This window comes from Lactuca virosa, chromosome 9 (genome assembly GCF_052849685.1).
Source record: "Lactuca virosa cultivar CGN04683 chromosome 9, Lactuca_virosa_CGN04683_v6, whole genome shotgun sequence".
In the NCBI taxonomy this organism is placed as follows: Eukaryota; Viridiplantae; Streptophyta; class Magnoliopsida; order Asterales; family Asteraceae; genus Lactuca; species Lactuca virosa.
Window position 1 is genome coordinate 170503228 of NC_136434.1, and position 14812 is coordinate 170518039.

At 37.1% G+C, this 14812-nt stretch overlaps 1 non-coding gene across 1 annotated transcript; it reads left to right on the forward strand.

Moving 5' to 3' along the window:
* Positions 1-6611: 6611 nt before the first annotated feature.
* Positions 6612-6684, forward strand: TRNAE-CUC (transfer RNA glutamic acid (anticodon CUC)). The gene has a single exon. It is a non-coding gene; the product is annotated as a tRNA-Glu (tRNA).
* The last annotated feature ends 8128 nt before the right edge of the window (positions 6685-14812 follow it).

Here is a 14812-nt window from a genome sequence, read left to right on the forward strand (position 1 = left end):
AAAAGGGTTTTGATTTTTTCAAGAAGATAATCAAAATAACGGTTTTCGGATGGTATCAACTATGAGAATGATGAAGGTGGGCGTTGATTTGTGGTGGCTGAAAGAAGAAACGTAGCTGAAAGGAGGAGTGATGGTGAGTAGCTGATCGTGGGTTTTAAAGAAGAAGATATATCTTCTGGGCATTAAAACGAGAGAGAGAGAGAGAGAGGATAGGTGGGCCCTGTCACACCCCCAAACCGGAACGGCGGAAACGTTTGGGGGCAGAGGACGTCATGCTCAGTATCACAACACATGCATCATAGTAATCAAAGTAACAACAACCATTGCATTAATATTAAAGTGTTTACATTGTATTCAATTCACAAAAGATTGACTACAAAAGTAAATAATAAAACAAGGACATGAAGCTACTATGCTCCATCTTCTGAATCCCAGTGCGTGTACCTGTCTACTAGTTTCCTGAGAATACAAGTTATTTTGAAAGAGAGTATCAACATTTAAGCTGGTGAGTTCATAAGTATTTTCGTTATAAAAAGCATACTCTTAGTTCTTTGGAAAATTTCGTCTGTTCCTCCAGAAAATCCTATATTTTCTGATGTGATGAATGATAAGTAAAATCGACTCTTATAATTCCTTCTATGAGTACTTAATGAATACAAGTTATATACAATCCATATCAAACAGACAATCGATTGTGTGAATCTGCCCTAAGCACACAACCAAACAAGGAACAGGAAATGAGGCGGAAGTCACACATCCCATTGTTTGTTAGATCCTCATTGTATATAACCCTGACGTATTCACCAGGTGCTTACGGAGTTAACTGTAATAGTTCTTTGATATTTGATGAAAATATTCTTTAAGAAAATCATATATTTTCTTTAGTAAATTTGTAACCACAATAGTTCCTTCTATAATCACTTAGTTTATACTAGCTATATATAATCTAATATCGAACGGACAGTTAAATATGTGAATCTGCCCTAAGCTCACAACCAAACAAGGAACAGGAAGTAAGACGGAAGTCACACATTCCACTGCCTATCAGATATTAATTATATATAACCCTGATGTGTAAACTAAGGAATTATAGAATTAACCATTTAAGGTCATTTATGTTATACTATTTTAATAATAAGTATTAAACTTTTTATAAATAAGTTTTTAGTTTCACTAACTTTATTGTGAAACATTGATTTCGGTAATAAATGTTTATTGTTTTCAGAAAGTTCTATCGAAAACTGTTTACCTTAAAATAACGATGTTTTACCATAGAAAATCCTATAATTTCTATAAAACCGACTGGTAGTCTTAATTGTTCCAATATCGAAAAGCACAAGTATAATCCATATACTTACTTCAATGATATCTAGTTTTGTTGATAAGTTAAACTGAATAAAGACTTGTTTACCCTGAAAACCTGATACGGCGATACTACCCTCCTATGATCACTTAATACATACGAGTTGTATATAACCGAGATCGAACAGACAGTTGAATGGGTGAATCTGCCCTAAGCCCACAACCAAACAAGGAACAGAAAGTAAGGCGGAAATCACACATTCCACTGTCTACCGGACTTCAGTTTTATCTAACCCTATGGTATATACTGAGTAATCACATAGTTAATATCCGTTGAGATTGTTTAAGAAAAGGATATTACTACGTAAATATATCGTTGTTATCTATATGTGAGTGTTATGACCATACTAATTGATACGACGTGAAACGAACGCCAGTGTCGTTTATGACTTTGTCACCCGCAAACCTGCTGGTCCAACTGTAGCTAACAGTAAAGGTGAGGTATTTTTGGTCCCATATAGATCTATACATAAACTCACGCTCTCCCTCCAGGAGACTCCGGTTCATAAGGGTAGACTTCCACTGGTACTTATGTAAGTACTCGAAGACGTGTCTCACAAGCTAGATTAACGACTTTACAAGTAATAATGCGAAAACCCCTTTTTACAATTTACAAATAAGTTTGTAAAAAGATTCCTTTGATCTATAAACTTACTTATAGCTTATAAGCTTATTTTCCATGTTTTAACAAGTTTCATGTTTTAAATACATTTGTAAAGGTAAGAAAGACATAATAAGCAATTTATATTTTAAAACACAAGATTCCTTGTGTTATACTTGTATCCCCCCCACCCCTTAAAAACATTTAAAATTTAGGAAAAGATATGGGGGTATGAACTCACCTTATGTGAGTGATTCGATTTGAAGACTGGAATAAGGATGTTATACTCACGAACAAAGTCTCGGAGCACAAACGAGTCCTAAATAGCATATTGTGATATATATATATATATATATATATATATATATATATATATATATATATATATATATATATATACATATATATATATATATATATATATATATATATATATATATATATATATATATACAGTTAGTGTATTTAACATCTAAGGTGCAAAGGAAACATCCTATGAAGTAGGGAACACTTACAAAGAAGTGTTAGAATCGAAAAATGGAAGGCTGAATGTTGATCACGGCTAGGCTTGATGGGTTCACGGCCCATGAAGAGTTTACGACCCTAAGGTGTGTTCACGGCCCAAAGAAGGGAAGCACACTTGAAGATCATGATGTTTGTCGATTGTTTGAAGGTCCTAAGTGGTATACTAAGGAGATGCAAAAGGAAAAGGGATGAAAAGAGTGAAAAATGGTGTTCTTGGTATATGATACTTGAGAGAGAAAGTTGAGTTCACGACCAAGAATGAAGAAATGTGGATAATTTCGATCATACTCATATTTATAGGGAGGTGTTTGTGGCCGAGGAGTTCACAGTCCGAAGCTTGATCATGGCCCGAAGAGGTTCACGGTCCAAAGTGGTTTGCGGCTGCGAAGGTTTACGGCTGCGAGGTGGTTTGCGGCTCGGACAAAATTCTTGGTTTTCATGCATTTCACTCCAAATTCATGCAACACTTCTAAATTAAAGGATTTTGAATCCATCTAGAATTTAAATCTTCTAATTAAGATAGATCAAAATAAGAAGTTTGAATTTTTGGTGACCTGAAACAATAGGTTGTGGCAGGCCTTCTCATTTTTTAATTATTAAAATGAATAAATAATTATTAAACTTAAAAAAATGAATTTAAAATTAGAAAATAAATACCTAAGGGTATTAAAGTCATTTCAGTTTACCGAGGGACCAAATCCTCAATGCAATGGATAGAAAGTACCATGAAGCCAAAAAAGTCGAGGTTTTGACTAAAGCTCAGAAAAAAAATGCATACCACAGGGAACATTTTTGCAATTTTGTCTTATTTCTATTGCAATTTACACATGCACTCTCGTAACTAATAATGTAAAAATAATATTGTTTAGACAAAATTGCAAATTTGGTCCTTGTGGTTTGTCAAAAATTGAGACTTTGGTCCAAAATATTTTGGAGTTGCACCACTGGTCCAAAATAAGTTTTCTGTTGCGAGTTATTGGAAAGTGTATCCAAGGTCATTAACTATTGGTGATATTTCTAATAATAGCAGGGTCCTCTTAGGTTGCCCTCAAGACTCAAATTAAGTAGAATAAATAAATGAGGAATTAGTTTATTAATTAATATGGTTTAATAATTAATTTTAAACTAATTGGAAAACAATTTGGAAATTAATTAACAGTTTAATTAATAGAAGGGTTGAATATCAATTAATTGACAATTGGTTAATCAGGAATATTCTAGAACCCTAGGAAGAAGGGTGGTGGACGAAATTTCCCATGGATAAGTGAAAATTCATTCATAGGGTTATCCCATCCCACATGGGGTTGAGAATAAAACCCTAGGAGGTATCCAAGGCTATAAATATGGCCTTAGGGATTCATTCTTCCTTGCTCTTTCTTGGCTTGAATTTTCTCCATTTCTTTCTCCCTCCTTGTAGAAGAACTCTCCTTATAGTTCATCCCCTCCTAGTTATTTTTTATTCTACTATTTTGAGTTCATTGGGTGTGAACCAAGAGAGGGATTCTGGTTTGGGTCCTTATCATCCACACAAGGTGACACGCACGAGGAGTCGAGCGCGAAGATCTTTAGCTGCAAAAGAGGTATGTGATTCTTCCTTTGTATTTTCGGTTTTCTTAGGGTAGATGTAATAGTATGAAACCATAGATCCATAGGTTTCATGTACGCTTAGGTATATCGTTGTTTCGATTTTTCCGCTACCTAGTTTAGAGTGTATTTGATGCTTAGAAAACCTAGCACGAGTTTGGTCCATTTCAGAGATAAATATGATTGGAATGACATTTTTGTCCTTTCTATTTGTTTTTTCCTTTTCTTTTTATTTATTTCATTATTTATTAAATTAAAATAAAACAAGAAAACAAAATATAAACCCCATCCCACCCACATCTTTCTTCCTAAACTCTCTCTCTCTCTCTCTCTCTCTCTATATATATATATATATATATATATATATATATATATATATATATATTGTTTCACCGGAAACCACCACTGCAGGAAACCACCACCCCCGGATACCACCGCTGCCGAAAAACAACCCTCTCGTTTTTCTCCCTCCTCCACTTCAGTTTTCATCAGGAAAAACCCCAACTTTGATTTCGTTTTTGTAGATCGGTGGTTGTGGGCATATCCTTCACTCTTTTTGTTTCTCTTTCACACACAAACAAATGAGGGTTCCGACGATTGTGGTCATCTGTAACCTGACGAACTCCAACATTAGCTAATCAAAACGTTAGGGTTAAGGCTTTCAGCGCACAGATGGTTGTGGAGGCGTCATCTTCGTCTTTACGAAGAACAGACGACGACCATGATATCAGATCTATTAAAGGAGACGAGCAGATCCGATGAAGGCGATCAACAAATCCCAGGAAGGCGGCGAGTAGATACGCTGAATCCAACAAAGAAGATGAAGAAATGTATCAAAATGGATGACACTGGTGATAAGGGTTTGGCTAGGGCCATTACAGCGTCATCGACGTCTATGGCTCAAGTTTCCAACGCTGTCACGGGTTTGCAGATTCAAGTTAGGTTTGCAGATTCGTCAAAGATCTGGAGCGTCGTCGATGAGATCTCTAGCATCGTCAGTGAGATCTCCAACAACGAGATATGAAACTGACGAAGTCGACGCCATTCATAACAAATCTGCAAATGAGGCAGCAAAATGGGTGTCATTAGTGAAGTCGACACCGGAAAAATGAGGGTTTTCAGATCGGAGGTTTTTTAGGAGGTGGTAGTGGCGGAGTTGACCTATGGTGGTGGTATATATTGGCGGTGTTTTCTGGTGGTGGTTGTGTTTATATTTTCTGGTGACGGTGGTGGTCCGACTAGCAATGGTGTACGACTTGCGATGGTGGTCTGAGAGAGAGTGTGCGAGAGTTATTAAGAGTGAGAAGTGAGAGGGTGGATTAGTAATAGGTATGGGTGGGTGTTTTTTCTTTTTTAATTAGAAAATTATTAAACTAAATAAAAGAAATAGAAAATAAAAATATAAAAGGAATATTCGTCACTTAAAGAAAATTCAAAACAAAGTGGACCAAACTCGCAACAAAAAAAACTTATTTTGGACCAGTGGTGCAACTCTAATCTTTTTTAGACTGAAGTCCCAATTTTTGACAAACCAAAGGGACCAAATTTGCATTTTTTAATTGTTTATATTGTAGTTAGATGTGGCAATCATGTCGTGTCGTATTGGGTTCGTGTCGTGTCGTGTCGAAAAAATAAACGGGTTGAAAGTGTTTGACCCTAACCCGACCACTTTAATTAACGTGTCGTGTCGTGTCAACCTATTTATTTTCGTGTCAAGTTCGTGTTAGGTTTGGTGTTAGGGGTATACCTTGAAATATGTCGTGTCATGTGAGGTTAAAATATTGAGCATGTTGAAAGAGTAGGAGTTGGTTAAGCAGAAAGAAAAAACTAATAGTTTGGATGCGGGATAGATGAAGTCATAACAAGTTTAGATGACAAATTTGAAAGAGTATGAGTTGGGGAGGTAGGAAGAAAAGATCATGAGGATGAGAGAGTGATGATAGAGATTGTGTAGTTTGGGAGAGAACCGAAAAACTGAAAATGAAGGTTTTCTTTTATTTATTGTTTTGGTTTTGTATCTTTTTAGTTTGTTTAAAGAATTAAAAAAAAAAACTCGCATATAAATAAACATTTCATTTTGCTGAAGTATCTGATAAGAACTCTTGATGTATAAATATTGATCTCAAGAGGAATACAACGACAAATTGGAATCCATTTCATTCTTGTGCTGATTATTTCATATTTTTAAGTCATATTCGAGTTAAAATTCTTAACCCTAACCTTACCCGTTTAATTTTCGTGTCGTGTCGTGTCAACCCGTTTATTTAAACGAGTTGAAATATCTTATCCAAACTCATTTATTTCGTGTCGGGTCTTGTGTCCTGTCAAATTTTGCACCTTTAGTTGTAGTACGAATCTTATTTTTTTCCTCAAATTTTGCACCTTTAGTTGTAGTACGAATCTTATTTTTTTCCCAAACATGAATGTCCAGCTTATTATTCCTGGGTTTGTTGATGTCTATCAACGTAATAACTGGTGGAAAATCATTAACTTTTATTTCTTTTATTTATTAAGATAAATTTAAAATTTATAATCAAACTCCGTTGTAGTCTAGTTGGTTAGGATATTCGGCTCTCACCCGAAAGACCCGGGTTCAAGTCCCGGCAACGGAAATTTTTGTCACTTCTTTGCATAATTTTCAATAATATAACTTTTTTACATATTTAGTCCTTCAAGTTCTCTACAAGTTTCAAATTCTAGCCCTTTACTTCATCTGATAAGCACAACACCTAATCTCAGGGTTACCAAATGCAACCACAATAAGTTATCTGAGGTATTGGCTTTAATGCTCTCAAAAATATCTACTTGAAAACTTATTAAAAAAATAAAAGTAGTTTTGTTTAAAACATGTTTATCATGAAAATCTAATTTGTAGAAAAATAATACGTGATAAGCAGTATATAAATGTGAGATAAACATAACTAATGATTAACTTTTTGCATTTCATTATCAAACAAAATTTGTCTCTTATCATGTATTTATTGTCATATAATTTTTTATTTATTGATAATTTATACGAATATAATCTAACAACCATGAAAACAATTTTATCTTATTGAGAAAATTAGTTATACTCACCGATCATTGATTCCCTTAAATGTGTGAAGTTAGATAATGAAATCATTATTGCATCTTATTTGGTATTAGTGGCGGATACCTTAAGGAGCCAGGGGAGGTCATGGCCCCAAGTTTTTTAGACTTCTAAGTACAAAATGTTGAATGATCATTGGTGGAATGGCAAACAATGATGAAGCAGAAAGCAGTTTGGTAGATTAGGAGAACGTAGAAAGCAGAAAAAATTGATTAATCAAACGATTGGTGATTTGTTTGTGCCCCACGCCTCACGCCACATATCGTTTGAGGGATATTTGTTTGCGATTTTTCAGAAAGGATGAATTAGACCGTTGCAATTTGCATCGGATCCCTTTCTTGAATTGTTCACTGCTTCCTAAAGAGTAAAGACCTTGAACCCCAAAAAGATGACAATTAGCCAATTAGGTATTTGTAATGGGTATGTATTATTGATTTGTTGGGCTTATTAAATGATTTCATTAATGGGCTACCGTTAGGATATTAGTTTTTTTGGATATAAAAACATATTGTATTATATTAAATAGGTTTATTTATTCGATGTAACAATTTACATGATTTAATAATTTGTATTAAACTTTGATTTTATATATAGGTTGTCTGTTTTATCCTAGAGTTTGTCAAAAGTTAGTTTATTATTTTCATATTGTTAGCTAACTTGCTTTGTTTTAAATTAAAATGACAAAAGGAAGTTAGACACGTAGTGAAAATATAAATAAATATTTGCAAATATTAAAATACACATGTTCTTCTAATAGAAATAAATTCTCCTCTTTAAATAAAATTTGGGTTCGTCCCTTGTTCTAAGTTCTAACAGTTAGTTCTAACAGTTATCAATCATTAATAAATGATACAAGTATATTTTATATTAACATTTTTGAGAATTTGAGCTTGTTATAGTTTAAACCATATTAAACTTGTTATGTGGTTTCCTTTTGACGTTTGGTTCTGACCCTCTTACTTTTAGTGTTCATGTTCCGCCCCTGTTTGGTATTTCATGACAAATTGTAACGCCCCGTTTATTTAAATAAATTAATAAATGTAAGTCCCAGACTAAATTGTGATGAATTTTAGAAGTTGGGGGTTAAAAGTGCAAGTTCCAGATTAGTTTTGTAAGTATTTATGAAGGCAGGGACTAAACGGTAATTTATGGGACTTCTTTTGAAAAGATTTTCGAGGTCAAAGCGCTAATTGGTAAATTCCAGAGTTTATTTATAAAGAATTTCAGAGGATGAGGTTAAAAGGGTAAAATAGGGACTTAGATTGAAAGGAATAAGAGGAGGAGGGGCTGGAATTGTATATTATAGGAAGTTTGGAAGTAATCGGGTATATAAACCCATCACTCTTCGGGAACCCTAACCCTAGGAGCCCTTAGCAGCCGTAACCACCTTATATCCCCTCCGCCGATCGCCACCTTCCCCTATTGACTTCCGGCGCCGCACCACCATCCTCGTGGAGATCAGAAGCCACCATCGACCATCCCAATTGCCGACGAGAATGTTACCACTGTTACATTACTCCTCCGACCACCGAGCCGTCATCTCCGGCCGTTAAAGTTGTTGACGCTGTCGCGCCGCTGTCGCGCCGCTGCTGAGCCGCCTCTCTGTATTTCCTTCTTCTTCTTCCATTGCAGCCACCATCTATGTCGTTGCTCCGATCTGACCAAGCTACCTAGCAGCCACCTTACCATCAAAGCGTTGCCGCCACTACCGGCTGCTGGAGATGCTATGCGTAGTCGGAAAGCCGCCGAGATCGGAGAAAGCAAGCCTTGCTAGTTGTTGTGCGAATCGGGAAGCGATATTACGACGTTGTTGCGGCCTCTCCGGAGGTTCTGTCGCCGCCAACGCCACAGGTGGGTGGCTATGCTTCCATTCCGGGCAAAGGCTGTAGTGTGTGTTTATTGTGTGTGTGTGTGGCTGTATTATTTTGTTAGAGTGTTTTGCTTAGTCGGAAAAATCAAGATAAGTCGCCGCCACCACGAGCCACCGTCGGCCACCATGGTGTGGCTGTGTGTGTGTGTATTAGTTAGTGTGTGTATTTTGGATAAAAGCCTTGTAATTGTAATTAGCATGGAATAATGAAAAAAAATAATCATAACCACCACCGTAAGGTGGTGGCCACCGCCGTGAGCCGCCATTGACCACCACTACTCGAGGTGGTAGTGGGTGGTGCCCCACTAGCAAAACCCTAATGGGCTTAAGGATTAGTTTTGGGCCTATTGGGCCATGTTTGAGTGGAAACCCTAATTAGGGTTTAGAAAACCCTAATTGTGAGTAATTGGGCCTTAGACTTATTGGACCCACTTTTGGGCTATTGAGATTGGATTGTGTATTAAGCCCAATTTTTCCATATCATTTATCTAGTAGAGTAAAGGACTTAATGGATTAAGTCCTTAATGGGTTAAGTAAGAAACACTTAACCCTAATCGTCATTTTATGTGAAACCCTAATTTCACTTGGGCTTTGTGTTGGGCCATCCAAGAATAATTAAATGGACTAGAGTAATTAGTTGGGCTTTAGGGTAAGGCCCATATGAAGGATTGGGCCCAATTTGGAAAATTGGGCCATAGTTGGGGCTTAGATGGTTGTATGATATTAGGCCCCTAGAATGAGACATGTTGGACTGGACTGAACAATTGGGCCTTAAGGGAAGTCCATGTAGAGGTTTGGGCCCAATTTGGAAAATTGGGCCATATGTTGGGCTTTGATCCCTAGTTGACTTTGGGCCTATGGATTGGGCCTTGGGCTTGGGTAAGCCAAGCTAGGGGTAATGTAGTAATTATCCAAAGTATGTATTTATAGTTATGTGTTAGAACCCAATTATTAATTGGGTGTTATTTTGGTGTTGACAGTTCGGGAATCTGTCATCCAGCAGCTGGGGTTGAGTCTGCGGGACTTCAACAGTGGGGGATTGTGTCTACGGGACTTCAGCTGTAACGCCCGCAGATTCAGGCTAGTCAATTTAGAGACAATAAACGTCAAAAATGACTTTTTAATAGAAGATTAATTAGAATAAATAGTCTTAACCAAGCTATAGTACATGTCAAAAGGGTTCCATACATATACAGAACGCCGAAATGCGAGTTATAACGAAGAAGTTATGACTCGTCGAAGTTTTACGGCAAAACAGCCACGACACCGGGAATCGTAAAAAGTGAATTTACGACAAAATACTTTCTAGCCTTAGTAATCTAAACGAAATTCGTAGTATATGTTAAACCGAGAGTGTGCGTAAAAAGAACGTCCAAATCTGACTTCGTATGAGGAAGTTATGATTTTTCTAAGATTTAGCATAGTAGTGCACAGCCCGAAATTCGAATTTTAGATCGGTAGATTTTTAGCCAAAATAATCTAAACAAGAAATGAAGATATCGTTAATAGGAGTTAAACGATAAAAAGACAGTCAAAAACGGAGCTCGTATGCGAAAGATATGGACGAAGCTTAGTCTCTACTCTCCAAGCGCGACGAATTCGATGCAGTTTTGTAAATCTGAGATAGAATGAGAATTAGCCGACGCGGTCTAAATGAAAGTTGTAGTACTCATAAATATCAACATGTGGATATAAATAACGTCAAAAACGGAGCTCGTATGCGAAAGATATGAACGAAGCTTAGTCTCTAGTTTTCGAGCGCGGCAAATTCGAATACAGTTTTGTAAATCTGAGATAGAATGAGAATTAGCCGACGGGGTCTAAATGAAAGTTGTAGTACTCGTAAATACCAATGTGTGGATATAAATAACATAGAAAACGGAGCTCGTACGCGGAAGATACGGACGAAACTTAGGGGCTACTTTACTATAAAATCCCTATAAATAAATGGTGAACTCTTCATATTTTCTTCACACCATAAGCCTTTCTTTCTCTCTCTAATTTCTCTCTAGCCTCCCTAAACCCCTCCCAAGTCTAGGGAACCTCCCTAGCACGAGAAGGAAGCCACGGAGCGTCCGAAGGCTCCGGGAAGAATAGCTTTCGGCTCGAAAACGCTGCTCCAGTGAAACCCGATTTTTAATAAAAAACCCGCTGTAAGTGAGCTATGCCTATACTATATTTAATATAACTTTTATTTAAATATAGTAATGTTATTATGACCTTATAATAGTTATTTGGGCTATTATTATGGGTTATATAAGTGTAACACTCGTGTTTCTAGCCTAGGCATTAATATTAAGGTGATAGTCTAGGTTAACCTTTGTAACTTATTTTGAAGAAATGAAAAGGAATTATGTGAATTCTATGTGTTTTATGTGTTTTATGCTTAATTACTAGGAGTTAATTAATTAAGAATAAAAATGAGCGTCGAAAATAAATATTAGATAAAGCCGATATCTATTAAGAAAGTTGTAGTGGTCGTGACAAGGATTACGGATATATAAAGAATGCCGAAATCCGAGTTATAACGAAGAAGTTATGACCTGTCGAAGTTTCACGACAAACCGGCACGGTGTTGAATGTCGTAAAAAGTGAGTTTTTGATAAACTACTTTTTAGCCTTAGTGATCTAAACGAAACTCATAGTGTTCGTTAAACCGAGAGTAGGTATAAAAAGAACGCCCAAATTTGACTTCGTATGAGGAAGTTATGATTTTTCGAAGTTTCAGCTTAGTAGTAGACAGCTAAAAACTTGAATTTTAGATCGAGTGATTTTTAGCCGACACGACCTAAACGAGAATCGAAGGTCTCGTCAATAGTAGCACAACGGTAAAAAGTCTGACGAAAACGGAATAATGGTTGACCCGGCAAAGATTGAAGCTGTAATGAAGTGGGAACAACAAAAAATTCCTACGGAGATTAGAAGCTTTTTAGGATTAGCTAGATATTATCGAAGATTTATCCAAGGCTTTTCTTCGATTGCTACTCCATTAACAGCTTTGACCCACAAAGGAGCTACTTATGCTTGGAATGAGAAGCATAAGGAAGCCTTTGAGAAGTTAAAGAAGAGATTGTGTGAAGCACCGATTCTTTCGTTACCTGAAGGAGTTGATGAATTCGCAGTCTATAGTGATGCCTCTGAAGTTGGGTTAGGTTGTGTTCTGACCCAAAAGGATAAAGTGATAGCGTATGCATCGAGGCAATTGAAAGAGCATGAAAAGAACTACCCCACTCATGATCTGGAGTTGGCAGCGGTAGTATTCGCCTTAAAGATATGGAGGCACTATCTTTACGGTACTAAGTGCAAACGTTTCACTGATCATAAGAGTCTTCAATATCTCTTTAATCAGAAAGAATTGAACATGAGGCAACGACGCTGGCTAGAGTTACTCAAGGACTACGACTGTGAGATACTTTACCACCCTGGTAAAGCAAATGTTGTTGCTGATGCTCTCAGTCGGAAGGTAAATCTTGAAAAGAAAAGGCCAAGAGCGTTGAGAATTGAAGTTGTCTCTACAATTGTGGAAAGTATAAAGAAAGCTCAGGAGGAAGCTTTAGAGAAAATTGACCGAAAGGAGGAACGTTTGGGTAAAACGTTGGTGTTTGATACAAACGGTCAAGGACTGAAGGTATTCAAAGATAGGATTTGGGTACCTAAGACGGGAGGAGTAAGAGATCTTTTGATGGAAGAAGCTCACAATACCATGTACTCGATTCATCCCGGCAGTACGAAAATGTATAGGGACCTAAAACCCTATTACTGGTGGCCGACGATGAAGCTCGATGTTGCTAAGTATGTGGCCGAGTGTGTAACTTGTGCTAGGGTTAAGGAACAACATCACAAACCGTATGGGAGTTTAGAACCATTGCCTGTACCCATGGGTAAATGGGAAGATATTACCATGGATTTTGTGACTAAACTGCCCAGAACAAAGAACGGTCACGACATGATTTGGGTGGTCGTTGATCGCTTCACTAAGAGTGTGCATTTCATAGCAGCCAAAGAGAAATGGTCTATGGATAAATTTGCGAATTCTTACGTGAAGGAAATTATGAGGCTACACGGTGTTCCGTTAACGATTGTATCCGATCGTGACAGCCGTTTTACCTCAAGGTTTTGGAGGAGTCTACAAGAGGAATTGGGTACCAAGTTGTGTTTGAGTACAGCTTACCATCCGCAAACTGATGGTCAGAGCGAACAAACGATTCAAACATTGGAGGATATGCTGAGAGCATGTACCCTAGAACTCCAAGGATACTGGGATGAACACTTACCTCTAGTAGAATTTTCCTATAATAATAGTTTCCACTCAAGCATTAAGATGGCACCTTATCACGCCTTGTATGGAGAAAAGTGTCGAACGCCATCATGTTGGCTGGAAGCTGGGGAAAAGCAGTTTATGGGACCTGAAATAGTCCATCAAACTGCTGAAAAGTTGAAGGTGATAAGAGAAAGGATGTTAGCTGCTCATGATCGTCAAAAGAGCTATGCTGACAAGAAAAGACAACCGATATCCTTCGAAGTTGGAGATTCGGTTTTACTTAAAGTCTCGCCGTGGAAGGTACTTATAAGATTTGGTAAAAGGGGAAAATTGAGTCCAAGGTTTATTGGACCATTTAAAGTTCTTCAGAGAATCGGGAATCAGGCTTACAAGCTAGAATTACCGGAAGAACTGGAGGGTATTCATAACACCTTTCATGTGTGTTATTTGAGGAAGTTCACGGGAGATGTGCCCGACATAATTCCGATTTCTGAGTTAAGGTTGGATGAAAACAAGAGGTTGATTGAAGAACCTGAGGCAATCGTTGACCGTAAGACTATAAAGTTGCGACGCAAGATGGTTGATTTAGTGCTTGTGCGCTGGAAACATACGAATGGACCAAATCTCACCTGGGAAACGGAGAGTGACATGATGAGTCGCTACCCGCAGTTGTTTGGTGATATGTGATTCCGGGGACGGAATCATCCTAAGGGAGAGAGAATTGTAACACTCGTGTTTCTAACCTAGGCATTAATATTAAGGTGATAGTCTAGGTTAACCTTTGTAACTCGTTTTGAAGAAATGAAAAAGGAATTATGTGAATTCTATGTGTTTTATGTGTTTTATGCTTAATTACTAGGAGTTAATTAATTAAGAATAAAAATGAGCGTCGAAAATAAATATTAGATAAAGCCGATATCTATTAAGAAAGTTGTAGTGGTCGTGACAAGGATTACGGATATATAAAGAATGCCGAAATCCGAGTTATAACGAAGAAGTTATGACCTGTCGAAGTTTCACGACAAACCGGCACGGTGCTGAATGTCGTAAAAAGTGAGTTTTTGATAAACTACTTTTTAGCCTTAGTGAACTAAACGAAACTCGTAGTGTTCGTTAAACCGAGAGTAGTTATAAAAAGAACGCCCAAATCTGACTTCGTATGAGGAAGTTATGATTTTTCGAAGTTTCAGCTTAATAGTAGACAGCTAAAAACTCGAATTTTAGATCGAGTGATTTTTAGCCGACACGACCTAAATGAGAATCGAAGGTCTCGTCAATAGTAGCACAACGGTAAAAAGTCTGACGAAAACGGACGTCGGATGAAGAAGTTATGAATTTTTAACGGATTTCCTGTCCCGGTCTGGTAAAAATAATAATATAAAAATTAAAGTCAAAATTAGCTGACAAAGTCTAAATGAAAGTTGTAGAGCATAATTTTACCTACGTGTGCATATAAAGAACGTCAAAAACGGAGCTCGTATGCGAAAGTTATGGATTTTAGAAGTTTTTGCACAAAAA